The sequence below is a fragment of the Nesoenas mayeri genome (genome assembly GCF_963082525.1).
Source record: "Nesoenas mayeri genome assembly, chromosome: 3".
NCBI classification, from domain to species: domain Eukaryota; kingdom Metazoa; phylum Chordata; class Aves; order Columbiformes; family Columbidae; genus Nesoenas; species Nesoenas mayeri.
Window position 1 is genome coordinate 48,945,205 of NC_137544.1, and position 6,000 is coordinate 48,951,204.

The window sequence follows — 6,000 nt, forward strand, 5'->3', positions numbered from 1 at the left end:
TTTCTTCTCCCGCCCGCCCCCGTCTCCATGGTTGCCCCTTGCCTTCCTGCGACCCGGGAATAAAGGTCGGGCTGGGCGCTGCCCGTGCGGTTCCTTGGCGGGGCTAAAGAAGCGGCCTCCTGTCATACCGCGGTGCGGAAGCCGCAACCTCGGGCCTTCTCCGGCTGGGGAGGGGCGGCCCGAGCCTGGGGTCAGGCTCTCTGCTTCTTGAACCCTGGCAGAAGTGGGGGAGACAACCCGTCGGGAACCTGCGTTAATCGGGGGGGAAGCGAGTCCTGAGAGCGAGGTGCCTCCCTGCCCACTGTCATTAATTTGGGTAAAATTTACGGGGATTTAGGTTTGTCTTATTGGGTCCTTGGGACTTTAAGATAGCTTATTTTGCATTTTACAGCTCTCTTGTGCAGGTTTTCATTTAAAATGATAGTCAAAACCTTGAGCTGGGATTCCTGTTGCAGTCTCTTTGTCTCAGAGCTGAGTTTGTGGGGGAAAAAAAACACGCCAAATACCTAAGCTAAAGAATTGCCAGTGTGGAAGATCAGCCTATAAAAAAGCCAAATATTCTAACATATACTTAGAATTATATTGTTACATATGCGTGCAATACTGGATGATATGAAACAAACTTACAAATCAATAAAATCTGACAAAAGTCCAATATGTAAAACATATGTTTCACATTTTACTTACATATGTTTTGGTTTTAGACTTAAACAAAAGACAGGTCAGGCAGTTGCTACCCTTCATTTTTTCATTGTAATGAACAGGAAGCTTGCCTGTCTACTCAAGGGTAGCTGGTTTCCTATTCTTTCTTTCTAAGTGGTTTATTTTCTCTAGCTCGCTTCTGTTTTCTTCCTTAAACTTATTTTTGTGCAAATAGAAAAAAAAGTCAAACTACCTAGAAATCTTGCGTCACAGAAGTAGTTGAAATAGGGTTGAAACCCAAACTGTTTCCACTGTATTTAAAGAATAACTGACCTACAACTTGGATTTTTTGACAGGTATTTACATTTGCAAGTCTAATATTTGAGAAACCTTTGGGACTGCAAGAATACTTTCATGAATACTTAAATTTCACAAAGGCTAATAAATCTCTAGAAAGTTGCTGGTTAAGCATGGTAACAAATAGCATTTCTGACTCATTTGAATACGTTTTGTACTGCTGTTTAATTTTCCCTCATTTTCCATAGGACTTTGGTAGAGACACTGTTCTGTTCTTGTGTTACTCCATTCTCTGCTCTGTGGTCTTACTGTTCACATGATCGTCTAACTTCCTGAGCATTGTATCTTCCCACCATTTGTTAAGATACTACAACATCAGCTGTCTGCTTCCCTGCTAGGGGATGCCTATCCACTACAATAATATTCTGTTGTCGTATCCATAGGCAGTAGAGTATGGTGTGTATCTGCACCTCAGCTGGGTTGGTGTATGATCCAAAACATTTAAGCTGCTGGAGGATTCTGTCTTCTGAACGAGTGTGGTGCTTGAGTTGTAGGCCTAAGTTTGTATCTAGTAGCCCTGCTGAAGAGAAAGCAATTGCTCAAATAGAATAGTCTAGATAGCTGGAATAACTAACTTTTTAGAAGCATAAAGCAGGATTCCCTAAAGCACGTCATTCAGAGTCTTCTATTTTATTATTACTTTTTATGTTGTTTATTATATCAGAGAGAAGTGTGCTTGATCCAAGTGGTCTTATAGTCATGTAGACGTTTATATGGAACTCGCATGCTTTCTGAGCTGTACCTTTTCAGTTTCCCTTCATTTCTTAGAGTGTGCTTCTGCTTTCATATTCTTCTTGCAGTCAAGTCAAGAAGTTAGTCTGTAGGGTCGCGCCAAGCTAAGAGTATCTTTTCAGAAAAGTTTGGAGTCAGCATTGTCACAGAAGGTCCCCTACCATCCTCATGTCAGTGCAAGCATTTGAGTAGCTGCATAATCAACTGGATTCAGAATCTGATCCAGCTAAACGTGATCCAGTTAAAAAAACATGGGTTAGTTTTAATTTAGATCAGGTCCCTGATCTGTCTCATTTTGTAGGTGTGTGAAAGCCTGTGTTTGCACAGCAGAGGAGGTAGTGCAGGGTCTGCGTTTAAGCAGCAGGAAGAAAGAGAGAACACTTCTTTCAGCAGTCTTGGCTTGTGGTAGTTTAAATTGATCACTAGTTTAAGTTGCTGAAGTCTAAAGGTCAGTTTAACCCTTATAGTAGATGACAGACAGCCTGTTTCTGGATTTCCTACATTTCAGCTTGTAGGTCAGGGTTTGTCTTTAGCACTTGTTTTATTTGTTGTTCGTGCCCACATGTCTGTGCATCTACTATATATAAATTTTCTTGTAGTTTATCCTTTATTACCTGAAAATGCTGACATCCTGTGATGTCAATAATTGCAAAAGGAGACATCATGGTTAGAGAGCATTACCACCCATTTTCCCTGGTATCTCCAAACTCTGTATGTACTCTCTTTAAGGTTTCATCCAGTTTTCTGTTCTAAAGCAAGTCTCCTCCTTTCTCTGTTCCTCCAGTTGCTAAGCAGCAGCTGTTCTCCCCATTAGCCAGCTATGTATTTGCATGAAAATAATCAACCTTGAATATATAACTACTTCTAATCATGCACAGTTAAACAGCTCAAATAAAATTTGAGCATTAATAGTATTAGTTATTACTGTAACTGATGACTGTCTTAAAAGTTAGAATTTTCTTGTAGAGTAAAATCGATATAATTTTGCCTTTTTTTTTAACTAAACGCACATCATTTTTTTTCTTTCTCTTAATCTTTACTGTGTACTAACTTAAATGAAAATGGTCACACAATGACCATTGGCAGCTCACAAAAATATTTAAATGCAAATATGTGTAGACACAATCATTTAGCAACTAAACATGATGGAGGGCAGGGAAAAGCCACATTTTTCAAATAGCTAGCTATAATAGCAGAATGCAACAGAATATTATGGCAGAAGTTTAGACTATCACAGAGAGAGTACATCTTACATTTAAAACTGACTTCTGTATCTTTGTTTGAGTTCTTCTTGATTTTGAGGATGTTCAGTATTTCTGAGATCTTTGCTCTGAAATCTTGGAGTAGTCTTTCGGTCTGGAGATGCCCTGGATTTATCCAAACTATATTTCAGAATGAGGGCTGAGTAAGGTCCACACATCCTCAGGTGTTGATTTTTCAGGTTACAGAAACATGGTTTCTGCAGAGAGAAAACCTGGCCAGATGAACCAGGAGTAATATGTGGTCCACCCAGTTGGTATCCTTACCTAGACAGTCAGATTTTCTACTTCACGCAGGAATTGTATTTCCTGGTGTGCCCCATGGACTAAATGAATGAAAAAAGACAAAATCTTCAGACTAAAATATTTGGTGCTATGCTATGTAACTTTGGACTGCCAAGCTTGTGCATACTTTGCCATACTGTGATATGTAAGAATCTGTATTCTCATGATAGGCTCTGAGGCTTCCTAAACACTCAGAGGAAGGCGTAAGTCCTCTTAGTCCACAGAAGTGAGTACATTGGATGAGAAGGATTCTACAAATGCTGAGAAAGTATAAACTGAATATTCTTCTGCCCAAAGGAGTAAAGCTGAAGTCTTCTCTTGGGATTCTCAGTTGGGAATTCTCTGCTAGAGTTAGGCACCTAAGCAAGTACAACCTTTATCTTATTTGGGAGGTGAAAAAACAGGGAAAGATAGCTCATGCTTCCAAGTTGAGCAGATCTGGTATTTGAAAACAGATCCACATTTCACGCATGAGTGCCGTAACAGCACGTTAATGGATGAACTAATACACCTATGCAAAATATTAGGAAAGATTAATTTCTGATGTTCTTTCATGTTTTAAGATTGCTTATTAGACCAGATATCATAGGCAAGATATTCAGGAGGGTTCCTCATATGAGAGTTGTGGCAAGCCTTGCTTATACTCCAGGTAGTTAGGACCAATTGTGCCAGAATTTGAGGCAGCAATTGCATGTGCCCATCATACCAGTGAAGTCAAATACCATCTGAATTTTATCTTAACTTGTAGGATACCAAACTGGCTTACGGTGCCACTTAGGCTGCCAAATTCATTTGTGGAGATAACTGTGCTTTGGAAATAATGCTTAAGATCCTAATTAATGAGATGTTTTTATTAATTTTTCTTTCTAGTTCTCAGTGAATAGATACAGGCTAGGCAATAGGCTCTGAAGTGTAATGGAGTCAGGTTCTATCAAAACCAGGGCAGTCACACATTTAATCAATGGCCTTACACCAACGGTGTGTTACCACTAGAAAGCTGATGAGAAAACTAACCTAGGTCTCACTTATGAAAATATTAGATGTATCAAAGCAGTCTTTAGCAAAGGCACTCGTTAAACCTGTCAGGCCAAGAATCATACCATATGATTGGAAAGTAACAAATGTGTTTGAAGGAGAGCCCAAGGAAGTACCATGTGCAACTATTGCAGTATGTGGAACATAGGAAACAAATTAAAAGGTTAAGCAAAGGCATAGAAATAAAAAGCATGAATAGTATTGAGCATTAATAGTATTAGTTATCACTGTAACTGATGACTGTCTTAAAATTTAGAATTTTCCTGTAGAATAAAATCAATGTAATTTTGCCTTTTTTTAACTAAATGCACATCATTTTTTTTTGTCTAGTAGAGGTGGATTTTGTTGGGGTAAATGGGTATTTTTTTATAAAATAATTAATTTATTGGTGAAGGAAATGAAGATTTAATCTGTACTTTATAAAAAGATTCAATATAGTGCCATATGAGAAATGAGTAGCATGCGTAATGTAAAGAATTGCTAGTGGGAAATGACAGTGGATTGTGTTGAAAGAAGGACAATAAAACTGGAAATTGGCTACAGGTGGAGTCCACCCACTTAATGTCTTTAGCATAGTCATGTTTAGCATATAAATAAAAGTTGCTGGTAACCTTACGTTTGGAGGAGGGAGAACAGGCATATCATATGGGAAGAATAGTGTGGTTTAGACTGGAATAATGGTAATGTCATAATATCTTGCATATGAAAAGCTAGATTTTGCACTTCAGAATTGCTAAGAATTTTTTCCTCTGAACGAGAATGTCAGAAATGACAGAAGATCTGGGAGTCAGAATAGTATGAATCTACCCCCATCATGGGTTCTAAAAGATAAGTACAATCATAAACTGCATGAAGTGGGTTATCAAAGCAAGTGATATATCAATGTGATTATACAAGATCTTGGACATACCTTATCTGGACTATTTTTTCAGTTGTCATTGAGATTAGATATCAACTGGAAATTAGCTGGCCATGAGAGAAGGTTTCTAAGCAATGGAGCAATGAATTGTTTCTCTCAGTGAAATCAGCAGGGCAGAGCATTTTAGAAAGCTTAATATGGAGGTCAATGAGGTGATGAACAGGGTTATATATGATGTTTGCTGGTTATTGTGCGTGACTGCACCTGATGATGAAAATTCTAGAAGAATTTGCATGTAGTTCCCTGGACATCTCAATAGCGGGTTCCTCTAATCAATGCAGACAATTTAGCCATTAGGATAAATGACTTTTTTAGCATCATTGTACAAAATGTATTGTATACCATGGATATGGTATAGCTTTCTGTTTCAGAAAACCTTGACTGTAGCATGAAATGCGACCCTGTTACAACACGTATTGTGACCTCATGTATATCTTTATATCTGTAAATGAGTTCTTTAAAAAAAATCTATCAATTCACATGCATAATGTTTAAATGAAAATGCAAAGCCACCTTTTTTGTTTTCTGGGTTGTATTTGCATTTAGCAACTTATATTTCAAATAAAAGTTATTGAATTTCTAGTTTGTTTCAAAAGTGACAAATTTTTTTCCAACATTTTCAGGTCTTGTCGTTGCCTTGTATCAGAGAAACCTACCAGCGAACGTGTATACAGGAAAATGCATAAGTATTCAAGAAAATTATATAAACTGGAATTTAAAAATGAATAAAGAATTACATGTGTGACAATGTTGAACTATACCACTTTTTAA